Genomic DNA, 20,839 nt, shown 5'->3' with positions numbered 1-20,839 from the left:
AAAGGAAATGGAAGATTTTCCTTTTGGGCTGAGTTAACTTGTATTCTCTTTAACTAATGTCCAACTTTTTAGCACATTATTTGTTGGAACACAACTTATTCTTTCCCCATAAATGGATTCAAATAGCCTATATCAGTGGTTTTCAAACTGCCCCCCTAAACTCACATTCCAGTTTAAACAATCCCTATGCCATAAGAGTTCTGTGATTGGTAAGGGTTTGCTTAAGGTGGTATGTGAGTGGGAAGGAAAGGTTGAGAACCACTGCTCGAGACCCAATTGGTTCTGAAATATTTTGCTTGAGAGAAATTTTCATTGGCCCATTTCCTTTGGAGTTATGAAACGGTGTACATAAGGAGTCAATGAGGTACGATTAAAACAGTGGTTTCAAACCTTTTTCTTTCCACTCACAATCCCTTGCTAATCACAGAATTCTTATGGGATAGGTAAAAACTTATGGCATAGGGATTATTTAAGGTGGAATGTGAGTTTAGGGGGAGTAGTTTGAAAACCACTGGCCTATATTAATTGACTTTGGTAAATTCATTGCCCTTTTGGGTAATGTTATTTCTCATGATTACTAGATAATTGTGAAGTATTTCGCTGCAAAGATTAGTTTCTCTGAAATATTTTGTTGTCTATTTGTTTAACCTCGATACCAAGGTAAAGATATTTAGAAAATAAGGGAATTTGATAATGATAATAATTTGGACTCAGGAAAACATATCACTTCAATTTATAGTTGAAGGTTCACATGTGTGTACAACATTCCCTGTTCCTGCCTAGTTTCTCATTAATACTGCAAATCAAAGGTCACAAAAAAGCATTTGTTTCATCTCATGGTATTTCAACAAAATGTTAACACTTTTATCAACATGGTGTTCCTTTGCAAACAGTTGCAATAGAGTTGAAACTCTCAGTCCCATTGATAATGAAGGGATGATAGCAAGGTTTCAGTGATTATAGTCAGGGCCAGTGGCTAGATTTAATCAGACTTAGCCATTGATTAGGGCAGACAAGTGAACCAATGAATGATCAATTGTGTTTTGTTTTAATCAGAGCTTTGATAATTGGGTACAGCTGATTTATCCCAGGCCAATTCCATGGTTGGTCAAAGTCAGGTCCTGATTAGAAATTGGGTGTGGGGTATGTAATGCATTGGTCACCTCAAATGTAATTTTTGTGTTTGACCGAGCACCAGTTTTACTGTGAACTGCAAAGACCTACACTGCAGTGACCTGAATTACTTGTGTGGATTGTGACTGTAGAGTAGGGATAGCATGACAGGGGTTTCTTAACGTGAATGATTGTTAACATGCAAAATTAATTCTGTCCTCTCTCTCTCCACGACTGCTCTCTGATTTGCAGAGTGTTTCCCACATTTTCGGTTTCAGATTTCAAGCATCTCTATTTATTTTTCAATCAACATTGAATTACCCAAGCATGTTCTACAATTGATATCTGGATGTTTCCATGAATTGGGGAGCCTGCAAAAATCGGAGGAAGAAAATCTCAAGATTGTTGCAGTAACGAAGAAGGGATGGAGCTCATTTGCTGAATTTCTCTCTCCTTTTCCTGTTTCACTCAAATTTTGTGGTAGATGCTTCATTCACTGGAACTCTGCCACGCTCTCCACGTGTGTGACTGGTGGGATTCAGTTTCCTGGGAGAACTACACAAATGGAGAAGAGATGAGTAGAATTGTGCCCTCTCCATGAGCTGCACTTCAGATGCTGATTTTTTTTAAAAATGCTCAAAAGTTTAGACATACAGCACTGAAGCTTCTGGCCCATGCTGCCAAAATTCTCCAATTAACCTAAAACTGTATGTTTTGAAAGGTTGGACTAAACTGGAGCACCCATGCAGGGGCGGGGAGATTTGAAACCTGGTTGCTTGTGCAGTAATCATGTTGCACTAACTGCTAGGCCAGCTGTGCTTTAATTACTGGATGCTTAAATGTTGATAGCCTGTAAAAACTGCAACAAAACTATCGAATACTTTGTAAAAACTTCTCATGGACCTTCACTGAAATTCCAACAGATGAAACTAAGCAGTTACTTAATAATATAACAAGGCACCCGATGACAAAAAATGATTTGGGAACAGATATAAAGGAAAAAAAAATTAAAAACCAGATAGGTCTCTGAAGAGATTTAAGAAGATCCTGGAAGATGAGAGACCCAAACATAGTTATCAGTGATGGGGTGATGAGACAGCCCTCCAGAACTTAGGGTATTGTTTGGCTGGAAAATGTTACAGGGATAAGGGTAAGGCTGTGAAGGGATTTGAAAAGAAAGATGTGAATTTTAAAATTGGAGCTTTGCCAGATCAGAAGCCAATGCTGGGCATAGAGTGAGGATTGAACATCCGTTGCAAGTTTGGATTCAAGCAGCACAATTTTGGATGAGCTGAAGATTTTACCAGCAGAATAGAATTCAACAGGTGCTGAAATTCAAAATGTTTGACCGAAGCAGCCCCTTGTGCTCTATCTTATTTTTAAAGATGTCCTGTCCCACCCACAGTAATTCACAGCCTTTTCCAACCAAGTGTTCAATATAGAGATCTTATTTGTGCAGTAGAAAGAGGCCAGTAGGCAGGGAGAGGGAGCACATGTAGCTCACAGTAAACTGATTGCTAAGTGTCATTAATGATTAACCATGCTTTTTCTAATAACAACTAGAGTGGCCAGAACCTTGGATTTGTTTGCTCCAAATATAGACATGAATGAAGTTGCTCTCAATATTAGCTTGTCTTGTTAGTTCCAATGTTATTTTTTCCTCTTGAAGGTGATGGCTCTAACCCAGTGGGTCTTTTTCTTTCCATTCACATATCACTTTAAGTAATCCCTATGCCACACATGTCAAACTCTGGCCCGCGGGCCAAATTTGGCCTGCGATATAATTATATTTGGCCCGCAAGATCATATTAAAGATATATTAGAGTTGGCCCGCTGGCCGCCGCGCCAGTATAGTGCATGCACACTGAAGGTGAAAATGAAGACGCCGGAGGTGTGGAGGGACCTCAGAGTCCCGAATCCCGGGGATCGGAGCGCCGCACTCATCCCGCCCAGCTCCCGGACACACAGACGCGGCTGGAGTTGGGGACCATCCTCGCTGGGTCTGCGCTTCAGCGGCGACGCTGGACCGAACGTCTCGTTGGCGATGCCTTCCCCCTCGCTCCGTGCGCGGCGGACCCTGCCTCCCGCTCCTTTTGTTGGAGATGAGCCTGGCGCCGTGAAATCGCAGTTTAATCCAACCATGGGAGGGGGGTGGGAGCAACGTGCTCTTCTCAGCCAATTCCTCCACCGCCCCGGACGCCGGCGTTTCAACGGGGGGTTTGGGTGCCTTCGTCAGGCGACCAACCTGTTGGTCCAAGACAAGGGGAGAGCGTACAAACTCCGCACAGACAGCACCTGAACTTGGGTGAACGTGGAGCTGTGACCCCACATTCCACATCAGGACTGTGTGTAAGATTGGGAGCAGTGAGACGGAAGCTTATTTTGTTCCTGTGATTTAAGCCTTTCTTGGGGTGGGGAGGGGGTCCTTCTCTGACCACTTGCCTAACAATTAACTTAATCAGATGTGGAGTTACCACAATACAACAGTTCTCAACCTTTTTCTTTCCACTCGCGTCCCTGTGCCATTGGTGCTCTGTGATTAGTAAGGGATTGCTTAAGGTGGTCTGTGGGTGGAAAGAAAACATTTGAAGACCACTGCTTAAATAATCCTCATTGACTTGTCATGTGCACGGTTTCAGGCGCTAAAGGAAATGGGCCAATGACAATGACAATGAAAGAGTTTATCCAAAACTATTATTAAACATTTATTTTAATAAGAAAAAGTTTAACATTACATATGTTGAAAGAAGAGAAAGCATGCAGATGTTGTTGAAAATTTTCAATAAATATTTAGTTCGGCCCTCGACTTAGTCCAAGTTTTTAATTTTGGCCCTCCGTGAATTTGAGTTTGACACCCCTGCCCTATGCCATAGGTGCTCTGAGATTAGTAAGGAATTGCTGAAGGTGGTATGTGGGTGGAAAGAATAAGTTTGAAAACCAGTTTTAATGTACCTAATTGACTCGTTATGTGCATGGTTTCATAACTCCAAAGGAACTGGGTCAATGATCATTTTTCTCAAGCAAAATGTTTCAGCAACAATTGGGCCTAGAGCACCAGACATAAAATACTTCAGATGCTTTGCCATTTCCACCATCCCTAATGGGATCTCACCACCTCTTTACCTCTCTCCCACTTTGTTATTTTTGCAGGGGTTACTCTTTCTGTGACTGCCTTCACCACCCACCCCTTCACAACCCCTGGCACTTTCCCCTGCAACTCTTGGAGGGGTAATTTGTGTCCCTTCACCTCCTCCCTCACCACCATCCAGGACCTAAACAACCCTTCCAGGAAAGGCATCTCCTCCAATCTGGTCTATCTCTACCACATTCAGGATCCTTGATGTGACCTTTCCTGCCGCCCCCCCCCCCCCCCCCCCCACATCAATAATGCCAAGTTTTGCAAGGGACCTGCTCTCTGTCTGCAGTGAACATTTTGTCAAATCTTGTCTGCAACTTGTCCCTTCAACTCTCCTTTTCATGTTCATATGGACCTGTTTGTCCTCAGCTGCCTTTCCTGCCATAATTGAGACCAAGTACAAACTAGGAGAATTATATCTCCTCTTTCATTCTGATTCCTGATGAAGGGTTTTTAGCCAAATATAGCAACTGTCTATTACTTTCCTGACCTGCTGAGCTCCTCCAGCACTCTGTGTTTACCTTGTATTTCACCCATTAATATGAGCATAATCGTTTTCCAGTTTGCCACATCCCGGTATTCCTTTCCCTCTTCTAATGACCCATCCTGGTTCTCTCCTTGTCCATACTTCCTATTTTCCATCTGCCTATCACCCACATGCTCATCCATTTAGCTATCATCTTCCTTGGCCTACCGTTTGTATTTTTCTACTCCCATCTGATTACATCTTTCTATTATCCCTACCTTCCCTCTGACCACCCTCCCCCCATTCCTACAGATCTCCAGTCTGACTCTATCCTTGTCAGTTTCCACTGATCACCTGCCAGTCTCTAAACCCTCCCTCTCCTAGCACGCTTGGGCTACAGAATATTCCTCCAGCAGTTTGTGTGTTACATTTTTGCTGAATGTTAAGGGAGTGTTGCAGATAGAGCCGATGTAAGATGAGGCTTTAAAAATTGGGTCCTGTATGTAAAGCTAGCACCTTCCCCATTTACAGTTCCTCATCAGAACATAATGGTGCAGTTGGAGAACCAGGTCCCTGCCTTAGTGCCAGGGACCTGGTTCAAATTTGACTTTGGATGCTCTCAAACACCTGTGAACATGTGGTTTTCTCCTGGGCGCTTTGGTTTCCTTCCACATCCCCAAAACATGTAAATTCCCTTAGGATCTGAGAGGAACGTGGGAAGAATATAAAATGGAATTAGTGCTTGATGATTAACACAGATCTAGTGGGCCAAATGCTGCAGGATGTTGATTCAATGTGTATCGCTTCCTCTCCCAATGGGGAAAAGTATAGCAATGTTGTAGCCCAAAATGTCACTGCATCAGGATGCTTTCAGCAAGAACGTTGTCTGAAACACAACCCCAGAGGCACCTTCTCCAGAAACAGATATTTACTCAGCCTATTTTAAGCATCCATCCAAAGTTACTTTCATCTTTTCACTTTGCTCCATCTAATTGTTTATTTAAAGTTGATGGTATTCTGCTCCACACTGATTACACGGTCCTGATTTTAGTATGAAACTCTTCTGCTTTGAACCTCTATGAATGCCATTTTCTCAGTTGAATTTAATAGAAATATTTTCTACCTAGTTTAAACATTTTAAATACAATAGATGATCTTTTGATTCTTTCCATTTTAACCACTATAACCATGGGAGGCATTAGTAATCTTGCAAGAATCAATAGATTCTGGCATGGTTCTGGAGGACTGGAAAATTGCAGAGGTCACTCCACTATTTAAAGAGAGGGAGGTAACAGAAAGAAAATTATAGACATGTTGGCCTAAAATCGGAGGTTGTGTCGTTGTTTGAGTTGATTGTCAAAGATGAGGTTACGGAGTACATGGGGGTGCATGACAAGATGGTCCAAAGTCAGCATGGATTCCTTGAGGGAAATTCTTGCCTAACAAACCTACTGCAATTTTTTTGTGGAAACCACAAGCAGGCTGGACAAAGGAGATGCAGTGGATGTGGTATATTTTGACTTTCAAAAGTCTTTGACAAGATGCTGTACTGCTTAATAAGATGAGGAAAGATACTAGCATAGGTGGATCGGCAGAAGGCAAAGAATGGGAATAAAAGGGCCCTATTCCAGTTGGCTTCTGGTTACCAGGTGTGTTCTGCAGGGGTTAGTGTTGGGGCCATTTTTTTTAATATCTTATGTTAATGATTTAGATTGTGGAATAAATGGCTTGGTGGCAGAGTTTGCAGATGATACAAAGACAGGTGGAGGGGCAGGTAGTGAGGAGGAAATGGAGAGGCTGCAAGGAAACTTAGATAGATTAGGAGAATGGGCAAAGAGGTGGTAAATGAAATACAATCATGGAAAGTGTTTGGTCATGCACTTTGGAAGAAGGAATAAAAGGGCAGACTACTATTTGGATGGGAAGAAAATTCAAAATTTGAAAGTGCAAAGGGACTGGAGTCCACGTTCAGGATACCCTAAAGTTAACCTCCAGGTTGAATTGGTGGTGAAGAATGCTAATACAATGCTAGCATTCATATCTCAAGGAAAAGGGTATCAGAGCAGGAATGTGATGTTGAGGCTTTAAAAGGCATTGGTGAGGCCTTACTTGGGAGTTTGGGGTGGTGGGGAATAGAGTTTTGGGCTCCTTGTTTAAGAAACCACGTGTTGCCATTGGAGAGGGCTCAGAAGATTTCCAAGAATAATTCCTGGAATGAAGGGTCAGCGTGCGAGTCCATGCTCTTGGACTGTACACCTTGGAGTTCAGAAAAATGATGGGAGACCTCATAGAAGCATTTTGTATGTTGAAAGGCAGGACAGAGTTGATATGGCAAAGACGCTTCCCATGGACTGAGCGTCCAGGACAAGAGGGCACAACTTCAGAATTTAAGGGAGTCCATTTAAAAAGTGATGCAGAATAATTTTCTTTAGCCAGAGAGTGGTGAACCTTGGAATTTTCTACCAAGGGCAGCTGTGGAAGTGAGATTGTTGGGTGTATTTAAGGCAGAGGTTGATGGGTATCTGCATAGCCAGGGTATCAAAAGTTGAGGAGAAGGAAAGGGAATGAGGTTGAGTGGGAGAATGGACTCGATGGGCTGAATGGGCTACTTCTGCTCTTGTATCTTATGATTTTATTACACTGCTAAGCCTGCACTATTACCTATCCAAAACTGATACATCCCTCCTGGACTGTTGGCCCCAGATGTGGTCACAATATTCCTGCAGCTCTATGCAGCCTTTTGCACTTATCAATGAGTAGTTTTTGAGCGCAACCATAAAGGATTAGAGAGACAGGTTTTTAAAGGATGAGATTTTATTGCCATATACAAAAGTACAATGCCCAGGCGCACTGAAGTTCTTGCTTGGTGCTGCCATGCAGATGCACAAGATGTGTCAATTACAATAGTATAAATTAAATGACCACTTAGAACCATAGAAAATCACAGCACAGGAAACAGGCCCTTCTAGTTTGTACCAAACTTTTATTCTGTCCAGTCCTAATGACTTGAACCCAGTCCACATCACTCGATACGGCTCCCATCCATGTTCAAATTTTTCTTAAATGTGAAAATTGAGCCTTCAATATGGTAAGTCAGAGAAAAGAGATAATAAATATAAAAGGATAGATAGATAATTAACAATTGCACTTAGTGCAAGAAAAAAAAATCAGTATTTCAATGGTGAAGACTTTTTTGGTGGTCTGCAGTAGTTTATACTTGAGATAGTATGGGGAAGTTAGAGTTGAATAAAACTCTGGTTATGTTGCATTTGGAATACTGTGTGCAATTCTGGTGGCCCCATTCATGAAGGATGAAGAGGCTTTGGAAAGCGCACAGAAGAGGTTATCAGGGGTGTTGCTGGGTTTAGAGGGTATGAGTCCTGGGGAGAGGTTGGACAAACTTGTGTTGTTTTTTCCTGAGTGTAGGAGGTTGAGACAACAGACTCGCCAAAGCAAATAGCGCCTTTGGAAGACTACACAAAAGAGTCTGGAAAAACAACCAACTGAAAAACCTCACAAAGATAAGCGTATACAGAGCTGTTGTCATACCCACACTCCTGTTCGGCTCCGAATCATGGGTCCTCTACCGGCATCACCTACGGCTCCTAGAACGCTTCCACCAGCATTGTCTCTGCTCCATCCTCAACATTCATTGGAGCGCTTTCATCCCTAACATCGAAGTACTCGAGATGGCAGAGGTCGACAGCATCGAGTCCATGCTGCTGAAGATCCAGCTGCGCTGGGTGGGTCACGTCTCCAGAATGGAGGACCATCGCCTTCCCAAGATCGTGTTATATGGCGAGCTCTCCACTGGCCACCGTGACAGAGGTGCACCAAAGAAAAGGTACAAGGACTGCCTAAAGAAATCTCTTGGTGCCTGCCACATTGACCACCGCCAGTGGGCTGATATCGCCTCAAACCGTGCATCTTGGCGCCTCACAGTTTGACGGGCAGCAACCTCCTTTGAAGAAGATCGCAGAGCCCACCTCACTGACAAAAGGCAAAGGAGGAAAAACCCAACACCCAACCCCAACCAACCAATTTTCCCCTGCAACCGCTGCAACCGTGTCTGCCTGTCCCGCATCGGACTTGTCAGCCACCAACGAGCCTGCAGCTGATGTGGACATTTTACCCCCTCCATAAATCTTCATCCGCGAAGCCAAGCCAAAGAAAAAAGGAGGTTGAAGGCTGATCTGGTGGCAGTTACAAAAGTTATGAGAAGTGGACGGCCAGAATCTTCTCACCAAAGCAAGTGTCATATTAAAGGACATGTTTAAGAAGACTGGGAGGAAGTCTAAGAGGGATGTGTGAGACAAAGTTTTCAGAGTGGTGTGTTTCTGGAATGGGCTTCCAATTGTAAGCAGATACAACAAGAGCATTTAAGAGGTTTCTGAAAGATGTGAGCATGAAGGTGATGGTGGGATATCGATCAGGTGCAAGCAGCAGAGGTTTGTTTGGTTTGGGTGTTGTATTTGGCATAGACACATGGGCTGAGGGATTGCTGTACAGTTCCATGTATACATAGAAGCCTTGTATCTGTGGGGGACGGGGTGGGGGGGGGGGACTCAACAGTTTGTGGCATAGACAGTTGAAAACAACAGGTGAAGGAAATGGGGAATGTTCAAAGCTGGAGAAATGCAACAAACCCAGAAGGTGATGAATGAAGGAAGTTACCGAGACGGAAGGGGAATTTTTGTGAACTCCCGCAGCTTTACGAAAGTGATCAGCACTCTGAAGTCACTGGAATGAACACTGAGCTTGTTCCTCGAGTAAGAGCTCAGACATACACCTGTCACTCTGGCAAATGGACAAAGATGGAATGTGAAGGACTTCTGTGTCAGTTGACTGTCACCAGTGACAAACAACCAGTTGCAGTCATGGAGGGATTTAAACAGATGGATGGGATATTTAATACTGAGGCCTTGCTGGATTGGGAGCTAGGGTAGTACAAAGAGATCACGTTCTGTCTTGTGTACCCTCACAAGCTGATCTCTATGGCAGGATGAAAACGCAAGCCTCTCTCGCCTTTGACATCACTGACACTGGTGTTTATTGTTCTAAAATAGATATATATAAAAAAAATATTCCTTAGTGTCTCCTAGTGAAAGATCTGGCAGCTGGAGCAGGATGACTAGAATCAGTTAAAGCACGTGCACTTTGGATTGGAGATCTCTGCTTTCATCATCGATGGTTAAACATTTGCATCAGGAATGTGGGACATTCTTTGGAAACTGTTTGCAGCCTTTGATTTGCATCCAGATGCCGAGCTAGACTTTGTGGAGTCAGCTCCCGTGTCCATGCTCTCCTCAGGTGTGTTCCTTCTTTGTTAGCTGTGTTGCTGCAGAAGCTCTGCCTCTGGTCACCCAAACCTCTACTCATCCTAAAGGTTTTGCAAACTCTAGGTTCCTTTACCTCCTGCCTTGGTCTACCTTTCCTAGATCCCTCCCTCTCTGGTTTCACCAGCCCATCTTCTCTTTCATTGGAGGGAGGAACAACTGTAAGGTACCACAGGAGTGGAGTTGGTGTCATGATGCAAATTAGAGAGTGAATGTAACAATGTACAGTAACAGAATGTATGAATGTTATATTAAGGATGTGCAAACACTGCATATTTTTGTGCATAGGCTTATTGTGAATAAAGTTTATTTTTGGCACAAAAAAATCATCCCTCCCTCATCTGGTTCCACTTATCACCATCTAACCTCTCCCTCAACCTTTCTCCTGCCCTGATTCCATAAGTCCATCTTTTTCTTGATCTGTTTCCACCAATCATCCAGCAGCCTCTGTTTCACAACTCCACCCCCCCCCTTCAGTTTGCTCCATCTGCCCATTGATCCCACCTCACCCATTCCACCAACTACCTGCTACCTCCTGACCCTTTTCCCCACTCTCTGACCTATTGCAAGAACTTGACCTGAAATCCTTTATCTCTGCAGATGCTGCTTGGTCCTTTTGTGGTCTTCTGGCAGTTTGCTCTATTACTCCATATCCCAACACCTTTTGAATCATGTGGAAAGAAAACAGTGTTTGTCACAGGTATTTACCCATATTGGTCTGGATCGTGCACTGAACTCGTATAAGATTTGAAATCTGTAGGATTTGTGGAACAGCAGAGATGGTGAGGTTCATATTTGCCCTCTAACCATCTCAACTGGGCAATTTAATATTCATTTACCATAAACCATTGTCAGTTTGAATCAAACTGAATGCTTCAGTTTTTAGTTTTTTTTTTCACCCTCTACCAGTTTTGTTAATTTTGCTGAATTTTTTAAAAATTGCCTAAAGAGGGGTCTGAAATCAATAATTAATTAGACAACATTAATTGAATGAGAATTAAATGGGTCATTCAATGTGCAGGAGCTAAGAGATCTTATCGCATTAATTCAAGCTTTCCTTCACGTCATCAAATGGCAATTGTCCTGGACAGAAGGCAGACCTGCTGCTTTTTCTCAGCAGGTCACACACTCCAGTTAAGTAGGATTTGGGGGTAGGAAGAAAATTAGGAGAGTGATGATGCCAACAAGGCGATTACTAGAACATGGAACTCTACAGCACAGTACAGGTCATTCGGCCCTCTGTTGTACTGACCCATACATTTCTTAAAAGATGTATTAAACCCTCCCTACCCCATAGCCCTCTATTTTTCTTCCATCCATGTGCCTGTCTATATGCCTCTTAATTGCCCCTAATGTTTCAGTCTCCACCACCATCCTTGGCATAACATTCCAGGCACTCATAACTCACATGTTTGGAGAAGTATTGTGATGGAATTGTTAATGTTAATTATAATCACACACACACAATTACACACAGAGATGGGAGCTGGCAAATATTGGAGACCATTTGTCTGCCAATTCATTGTTCAGTGGAAGCTAAAAACAACCATAAAAATTGGAATTGAATGATTCATTGAAAAGTCACTGATGTTGCTCAACAAGGACATTTGGTCAAAGAAAAGACTTTCTGCTTGTTTACCCACATTTTTAGAATGGAAACTCAAAAGCATTTGTTCAAACAAAGCTGATTTTTTGCTTGTGGCTTCCACAGACAATTCGGAAACCATATCAACTCGTAAATGCTTTTGGAAGAGAAGAACTTCAAACACTCAGTAAAGACACTTGATAAAACAAGCAGGTTTGTATAAACAGGCTAGAGGGCATCTACCCTGTTTCATGTTTTTGGAGAAATGAAACAAAATCAGCAGTGAGGTCATATCACATGATTAAAGACATTTGAAATGCTGCATTTTAATATTGCACAAAGAAACATCTGAAGTCAGAAATTGCAGAGACACACTCAGGAGAGGGTCTCTGATTGTATTCTCTTTACCATGCGAGATAAACAAATCAGTGGCAAGGAAGAGCGACTTCAAATCTCTTTAAAAGGAGGACAGATTCATCATGTCCATTTCCACATGGCAGTTTGTGTAACCTCTGCCTGAGTTTGTGAAATCATTGTGCAGAGATCACAATATTGTAACTTCCATGCAAGAGGGGAGGAAATTATATGTATGAAAAAAATTCTCTTAAAAGAAATCTACAAGAATTTTGAGTTCTGAGAAATCTGATGTCTCACATCTACTCCATAATTACTTTGAGCAACTTTAAAGAATCTGAGTCTCTCTCTCTCTCTCTCTCTCTCACACACACACACACTCACAGTCTCTCTCTCTCTTTTGAGTAAGAAGTATTATAATGTTAATAAAAATTGTTTTGAAGTTGCCTGTTGAATTTCCATTGCAGCTGGTCTGATACAAAACATGTATGAAATAATTTAATCAAAATATAAAGAAATCTTGTGTGGCATGACAGGGTGATGCTTGTACTGACAAGGTTGACAAGAACCAAAGATTATGGTCTCTGAATAAAGGGTGGGCAATTCAAGACCAATAGGTGGAACTTTCTTCACCTAGAAAGAACTGAAGCTTTGGAATTCCCAAGTTAAGATGATGTGGCTGCTTTGGCACAGAAAATGATCAATATTGGATATTAAAGGATTCAAGGGATATTGGAAGGGCAGAAGAGAATGGAGGGAGGATAGCGGTGAGGTAAATGCAGCAAGTTTGGCATGATGTAAAAGATTAGTTTTGACAAAATTTTAGGTCTCTAGTCTTCCTGTCAAGGTTACCTTCAATTCAATAAGAGCATTTGTTCAAAATAGAAACAATTAATCTTTCTGCTCCAACACGGTAATATTTTTGAAGATAGTTGAAAGGATCCATCATTCCACAAAGTATGGCACTAAGTTGCATAGAAAAATACCAGGCACAATTAAATCTAGTTGATCAAATACAATTTTTAAAAAAAACCCGGTATCCAGAACTCAAGCAATGGCAAAAAAAAGAGGAAAATAAATTTAGAAAATTTAAATGAATAAGAATAAAATAATAAATAAAATACGAGTTTAAAATTGTAAATGTTCTCTGAAGATGGGAGCAAATATTGAGCCAGTGGAGTGCCTTGATTGTGCTTTGCTCTTAGCAGCTGTTTGAATAAAATGATGACACCCAGGATGAAAAGCTGATTGATGGTGCTTGCTTGTTGGAGCGATGTTCTTAGAGTCCCCTTATCCCTGCTTTGTAAGAGTCAACCCAGTCAGAGGGTTTATCTGTAAACTTGGGGGAGGGGAGTTAATTTTCTATCATGTTATTGTTCATTTTTGGGTGGATCCGTGGAGGGAGAGGAAACTGCAGATGAAGCGACAGTTAAATGTTTTCAAAGAATGTGACTTAAATAAAGAAAATGATTTAAGGTTTATACATTCATGCATGTAATGTTTGTTCGGTGTAAGTATTGGATAATATTTTTTGTCTTTTAAACTGTTCATTCTTAATGCAGATGTATTAGGTTAGGCATTGTAACAGAAAAATACACTTATGCAGCATCTATCAATCCCCATAGGTGCCGGACACCAGGGGATTTACTGTATGGCTGTACAAGATGTGAAAAAGGGGCAGAAAAGGGTGCCAATGGTTGATGAAGGAGGCCAGAGAGGGAAAAATAAGTGATCCTGGGGAGTGTAAGACCAGAAGAAGTTGTACAGGTTGGGAAAGAATATTGATTGTACCAAAAAATGAAGCCACTTTTATTCTTAAAAACAAAGAGCAACTTAACCTTGTATAATACTTTGATGATCAGCTCATTCAATGTTATTCTTTAGAAGTTCAGATAAGTGAAGAAACAAAATGGTCACTTAATTGTCCCAAGTTCAGCAAACAAATGAATCACCAGCTGTCTCATCATGATGTTAGTAAAAACACCAAAATCCTGGAGGAACTCAGCAGGTCTCACAGCATCTACGGGAGGTACAAATACGTAACCAACATTTTAGGTCTGAGCCCTTCTTCGTGATGTTAGTTGAGAGAGGAATCTTGGACAAAATGCCAGGAAGCTCCTAATAGTATCTGGTTATCTTCAAATCTGCCCAAGTAAACAAGTACTGGGTTTAACTTCCCATGTGGCATTTTCTAATACTGCATCACATCCTCAGTAGGCCAGTGGCCTACTCCTGGACCTATTGTAACAAACTAAATATTGCTTTATGATCTACTTCAAAAATACATGCACATTTGAACACAGTTTGACACCCTATCGCTAAAATTCATCATAGTATTTTTTGCATTCTGCATTGAGGAGGTGAGAGGTCAACAATTAATCTGATCTTCATGACATTGCAGTTCTCCATCTAATTTTATGACCTGCCCCTCCCTGAATTGAGTGCAAGTTTTGTTATTGCATCCTCTGTGGTTACAATGCCAAGTACTGAAACCAGTTATCGTTAGTACAATTTAGATGAAAGATAAAAAGAAATTCAGAAAGAAAGATATTTGCATTTTAGAGAACCTTAAGGGAAACAGTTTCAACTTCTTTGCTTGAGTACACAGTACAAATGTCAAGAAAGCAATGAAGTTCGGATCTGCTTCAAGAATAGATCTGCAGAGATAGGAAAAGTGGAGGAAATTTGGCCAAGCATGTCTGTAAGGAGTTTGTACATTCTCCCTGTCTGTGTGGGTTTCCTTGCACCATTCAAAACATGTGTTCTAGGCTTTAATTGGGTGGCATGGGCTTGTCCCATGGCTGTTTTATGCGGAATCTATTATTCCTTTGATTGTGACCCTGCAAGAGTACAACACTTCCTCAGTAATGTACTTTTGACAGTCCAACATTCTTTCTCTACTGCCCAACAGCCGGTGCCCTGGCCCAGCAGTTAACGATCCTTCAACTCCAAAGCATTCTCTGAATTTGCTTCGAGTGCCTGTCTACATTTTGTACTGAAGTCTCTGTTACTGGATGAAGCTGAATTGAACCTTGATCAGTAGCAGGATGATGTAGTACAAAAAATGGCTCTTCAGCCCTTCATATTCTTTGCTAAAACAAATCAATTAAATCCACTCCTCTACTCCAGGACCTCATTTTAGGAAAAACAAGTCACCTCTAAAGTTCATGTCAGTTAAACTCCAGGGTGCTGCAAGAATTAAAGGTTATTCTAAAAGAACTGTCTATTATTTCCACTTCTGCTGAACCTTTTCCACATTGGAGAGACTGGATACACATTGGGAGATTGCTTTGCTCAGGGCCTTCACTCCTTCTACAGCAATGATAGGGATCTCCCAGTGGCCAACCTTCTTAATTCTGCATCCCACTCCTGAGCTGACATGTCCATGGCCTCGTATTCTGCTAAACCAAGGCCACCTGGGCACTCAACTTATCTGGTTTCTGTAGGCCTGTCTCCCTCTCTTTCCCATCCCTGTCTCCTTTCCTCCAGCTGCCCACCCCCTTCCATCTCCATTCATAGAGGCCTTATCACTTCTCAGCTTTGTTCTCTTGCGCCTTCCCACCTCTTATGACCTCTTGCCCAAGGACCTCATCCTGCTCCTCCCCCAACCATTTTATTCGGACACCTACATGCTATTTCTTGATGAAGGACTCGGGCCCGAAACATTGGGTATGAATCTTTCTCTTAGCAACATAAAGAACACTGCATGACTTGCTGAGTTTCTCCAGCATTTTTGTGTAAACGCCAATCACGGCGTCTGCAGATTTTCTTGTTTAACTCCTCTTAATCTTCTTGGTCCTATGTGTAACATCTGCTGATTCTCCATTCTTCACAGAAAATGTATCATAATGTTTTATCAAAACTTGCTACCTTTTGTACTCTTTGCCCCAATTATCTTTTTAAAATATTTGGACATTAAGCATTGTAACATGGCCTTTCCGGTCCACAAGCCTGTTCCGCCCAAATATATCTACAACCACTGGTATGTTTTGAAGGGTGGGTGGAAATTGAAGTGCCTGGAGGAAACCCACACAGACATGGGGAGAATGTACACACTCCTTACAGATAGCGCCAGATTTGAACCCCTGTCGCTGTCTTTCATATTTTGACTTGTTCACCTTTTCTGTATGGAGTTTGCTGATTTTCTTTCAGCTCAATTGTTCATTGTGCCTCTGCACTGGACTTCCTTATATTTCATGCATGCATTTAACATCCCAAGGTGCTTCACAGAAGCATTCATCAAATAAAATTTCACACCAGTTGATGCAAGAGGATGTTTGGAGAGCTGACCAGAAGATTGGCCAAAAATTGTGGATTCAAGGGCCATCTTGATCAATGGAAGTTAAGGAGGGATCCCAGAGCTAAATTTATGGATGGCACTGGAATTTTAATCCTGGGCTAATGATTAAACAGCTGAGGGCCAAGACAAGGTCAAAGCCAGGTAGTATTACAGAGATGAAAGCAAGTTGATTTAGTGATGGTGCGGATGTTAGGTTGGACAAAATCAAAGACAAAACCAAGATAATGAATTATCCAAGTACAGAAATAGCGACGCCTCAACTCTGTTCTGCCCTCACAATGAAATGTGACCGAACTGTCTCCCACTGAGAATTATACATGTGGAAATGTACCCTAGTTAATGTCAGCAAGTGAGATTCTACCCCAGTGAAAGTCAATGATCCTGAAGAGGTGAAAACTGGAAGATTAAATCAATTTAGAAATATTGAATGTTTTCTGAAAGAATTAGACTAATTTTTCAGTTATTTCCTACTGATCATATACTAAAACAAGGCACAAACTGACTGACATTGAATTCTCATTGGATCCAAACTGCATTTAGTGTTTAATGGAGCAATATATCCTGAATCTTCAGCAGCGTGGACTCGATGCTGTCGACCTCTGCCATCTCGAGTCCACGCTGCTGAAGATCCAGCTGCGCTGGATGGGTCACGTCTCCAGAATGGAGGACCATCGCCTTCCCAAGATCGTGTTATATGGCGAGCTCTCCACTGGCCACCGTGACAGAGGTGCACCAAAGAAAAGGTACAAGGACTGCCTAAAGAAATCTCTTGGTGCCTGCCACATTGACCACCACCAGTGGGCTGATAACGCCTCAAACCGTGCATCTTGGCGCCTCACAGTTTGGCGGGCAGCAACCTCCTTTGTAGAAGACCGCAGAGCCCACCTCACTGACAAAAGGCAAAGGAGGAAAAACCCAACACCCAACCCCAACCAACCAATTTTCCCTTGCAACTGCTGCAATCGTGTCTGCCTGTCCCGCATCGGACTTGTCAGCCACAAACGAGCCTGCAGCTGACGTGGACTTTTTACCCCCTCCATAAATCTTCGTCCGCGAAGCCAAGCCAAAGAAAGATATCCTGAATCTATAAGGGGGCTTACATTTTAATTTATGCAGTTATATCCTCTAATCCCTGTTTTGCTTCTTGCAATTTTAACTTTTGAATGTATTTGTGAATTGCTGCAGCCTTAATATAGGACTGAACTCTGTGATCAGAGGGGGAATCCTGAGGAAAAAGTCACCACAATTACATTACGAAAACCTTGCCTGATTTTCATTTTGAAGAAATGATTTCTGGATTGGAATGAAGACAATAAGATTTCTAAAGAGACTCGGTGATGTTGTTCCACGGTAGCACCCTCCTGCTCTAAGTCACTGGCGAGTGCTGTTGGGTTGGTAATGGATGCCTGGGTATAGATCTGTTTGACAGGCCATGTGCATGCACCTGTGTAAACAAAAGGAAGCCTTGGAGTGATGCGGAATAAAGATAGGACCAACCCACAGAGCCAGTGTGTCTAGACTCCAGATGTGTTCCCCTTCCCCTTGTAACCAGCAAGGCAATTAAAGGAGAACAGGCGAACGTATCGAGTGCAACAAGGACTCTGAATTCCCAGTCAAAAGTCTATCACTTTAAAATGAACAATTGTGCAGTTCTGAGATAAATCCTTAATATCAAAGTCTGATTAGCAGTAGTGGAGGTGGTCTCAATAAATATTTTTAAGACAACGTTGGATAGATTTTTACATAGTTGGGGAATTAAGGGATATGAGGAAAGGCAGGTAGATGGAGATGAGCCTATCATCAGATCACCCAGGATCAATTGAATGGTGGTGCAGGCTTGACTGGCTAGATGGCCTACTCCTGTTTCTTATGTTCTTACCTGTGGATTTCACTTTTTAAGTAAATGATATTAGTCAGCTTATATGTCAAGGTTATTCTCCACCAGTCAATGTAGTTCTGGAGATTTGGCTGACTGTAGAATGTAGACGTCTCTGCCCTAAGTTCATATCGTTGACTAATTTCCATCTGATGTACCCTTATACCTAAGACCAACCCCTTAAAGGGTAATTTAATCAAACCATTCTCAATGGGGGTAATACGTTTCCCACCCCCTTCCCCCCCCCCCCCCCCAGGGCCACTGCACATTTAAAGGGGGGGGGGGAGGGAGAAGGACAGAAATCATTTTTTTAAATTTGTTTTTTATGTAGTAAAAAAGAAAACAACTAAACGACTGCTTCACAAGGAAAGGACCCATAAACCAAACCAAAGTCCAAAGGGGGCCTTAGTCAAAAATAAGTTGAGAATGGCTGATCTAATCTATGACACTCAGCACCTGCCTTCCAACCACAGCCCCTCCAAATTGTAGAGGATCAAATTTCCCTTCTTGGCTTCTGTGCCACTGATTCCTCAGGCATTGTCCAGCTCTCGTTTAAAACCAGCCTAAAAAAAAATTTGCTCTTGGCCCTTTGAACCTTGCCAACAGCCCCACGTGCATCGTCCCAATCCATCCAAAATCCACAATCCTGTTCCCTGCTTGTTTGAACTGATCCTGTCTGTGTCCATAGCCCTAGAATCAAAATGGCTTGTATCTAAATTACCAAGGTACCAAAGTGTGACAGCCATCTTGGTAAACCAGTAAATGAATTTCTTAATCTATTTGTGTGCTTTGACATAAAGACCAAATTATTTTCCTTTAATGCCTAATCTCTGCTATCGGTTCAGTGATTCCATCTTTGCCTCTCACATTATTGTCAGGGAATCTTCCACAATAAATTTTTGTTTGTCCCCACTACCCCAAGACATTGAGAGGTGACAATGGATTCTATAGGATGTCAAAGCCATTTTAGTAGAATACATCATCATCAGAACTCGAAAACAAGCACCAAAACCTTGTTTGGATGGAAGAAAGGAGACCCTCCCGTTTACATCTTTCATGCACAGCTGGATTTTCAATTTCTCAGCAAATTGCCCTCACAGTGGCTACAGGCAGTTGGAACAATCATCCAGCTCCTTGTGGAGAAGGCCTGGAAAGTGATGCAATGGTCTTTATCGAGCTTCATCCCGAGAAAAGGACTCTGCTCTCTAAGCTGTTTGCAGGGACGCGCACTGAGATAACATTGATTGCAGCCGACTTTTGTCTGGCTGAAACTTGTTTGTCTTCCAGCAAGGAGTTGTCCACTACCACCAGAACATTCCAATGTGCAGAGCGAACAAGCTGAATGCTGAGGCCTGGTACAGCCACCACAAAGTCTCTGTGGAGAAAGAGCACAGGCTAGCCTCTGGACCCTAAGGTCCTGGACCCTGTGTAATAGCCTTTCAGATGTTTCACTGATGCAACGTTTAAGGATTAAACATTTGTGATGTTTTCATATTTTAGGTGAATGTATTGAATTGCTTGATAGAGTGAATGTCGATAATATACCCCAATTGTATATACTGTACTATAAATTAAACATATTCTTGGAAACAAAATCAAAGGAAGGTTCTCCATAAGTAAGTGATTACTTATGGTGGTATTTGAGTAGGGAAAAAAGGTTGAGAGCCAATGTGCTAAACCATTTAGGCATAAGGAATCATTATTTGGGGAGGAGTCACGTGATGGAGTAGTGGCCGGACGGTGAACTCCAGCCCTCTCCAGAAAAGTCGGGAAAAACGAGAGAAAATACAAAGGCACAGAAATACAAGTTAAAGAAAAGTGAATATAAAGGTGGAAAGAAGATGGAGACAAAAGGAGAAAAATCAAAATCAACGGAAAGAAGAGAGGAAGAGAAGACAACGGAGGAAAAAGGTGAAGGCCTTACCTGTCCGAAGAGGCCCGCTGTGGAGAGAAGACCCCATTACCTCAGGTCGGTAGAAAGAGAACTACAACAATGGCTCACAGAGCCGAGTAAAAGTGCGCAACCGCGCATGCGCGACTCCTCGCGCATGCGCGATGCGCATACAAAAAAACACACCGACGGGAGGGGGGACCAGCTGGGGAGTCGATCTCCACAGCCGGCAACGACAGCTGCAGAACACCTGCAGCAAGAAGACACCACAGAAGACAATGGAAACAAGAAAGAAGAGGAGGAAAGGGCAGCAAAGAAACAACAGATGGTCAACCTAGAGGAAGAAGAAGAGGAAGAGGAAGAGTACAGGGAAATAGAAGAAGAAAAGATAGGCAAGGTAAAGGAGGTACTTGCTCTTGTTAGAGGATACATGGAGTCATTTAAAGAATGGCAAACACAGGAATTCAATGATTTAAGAAGAAGAATAAACAACACAGAAAAGAAAATAAATAAAATGGATATGACCTTAACAGAAATGGGGAAAAAAATGGACAAGATGGAAGAACGGGCAATAGCAGCAGAAATGGAGGTAGAAGACTTAAAAAAGAAATTGGAGGAATCTAATAAAAAAACTAAAGAGACACAAGAATTACTAGCCCAAAAAATAGATATAATGGAAAATTATAACAGAAGAAATAACATAAAGATAGTGGGCCTTAAGGAAGATGTAGAAGGCAAGAATATGAGGGAGTTTATAAAAGAATGGATCCCTAAGGCCCTAG

The 20,839-nt window shown here is 42.1% G+C and overlaps 1 long non-coding RNA gene across 1 annotated transcript; it reads left to right on the top strand.

The window, feature by feature from the left end:
• The first annotated feature begins 2,211 nt into the window (after positions 1–2,211).
• On the top strand, positions 2,212–13,469 carry LOC138741906 (uncharacterized). The gene is made up of 3 exons (XR_011343874.1): positions 2,212–2,438; positions 10,652–10,751; positions 11,763–13,469. It is a non-coding gene; the product is annotated as an uncharacterized lncRNA (long non-coding RNA).
• Positions 13,470–20,839: the final 7,370 nt, after the last annotated feature.

The sequence above is a fragment of the Narcine bancroftii genome, chromosome 8 (assembly GCF_036971445.1).
Source record: "Narcine bancroftii isolate sNarBan1 chromosome 8, sNarBan1.hap1, whole genome shotgun sequence".
In the NCBI taxonomy this organism is placed as follows: Eukaryota; Metazoa; Chordata; class Chondrichthyes; order Torpediniformes; family Narcinidae; genus Narcine; species Narcine bancroftii.
This window is presented reverse-complemented; position numbering and strand designations above follow the sequence as displayed.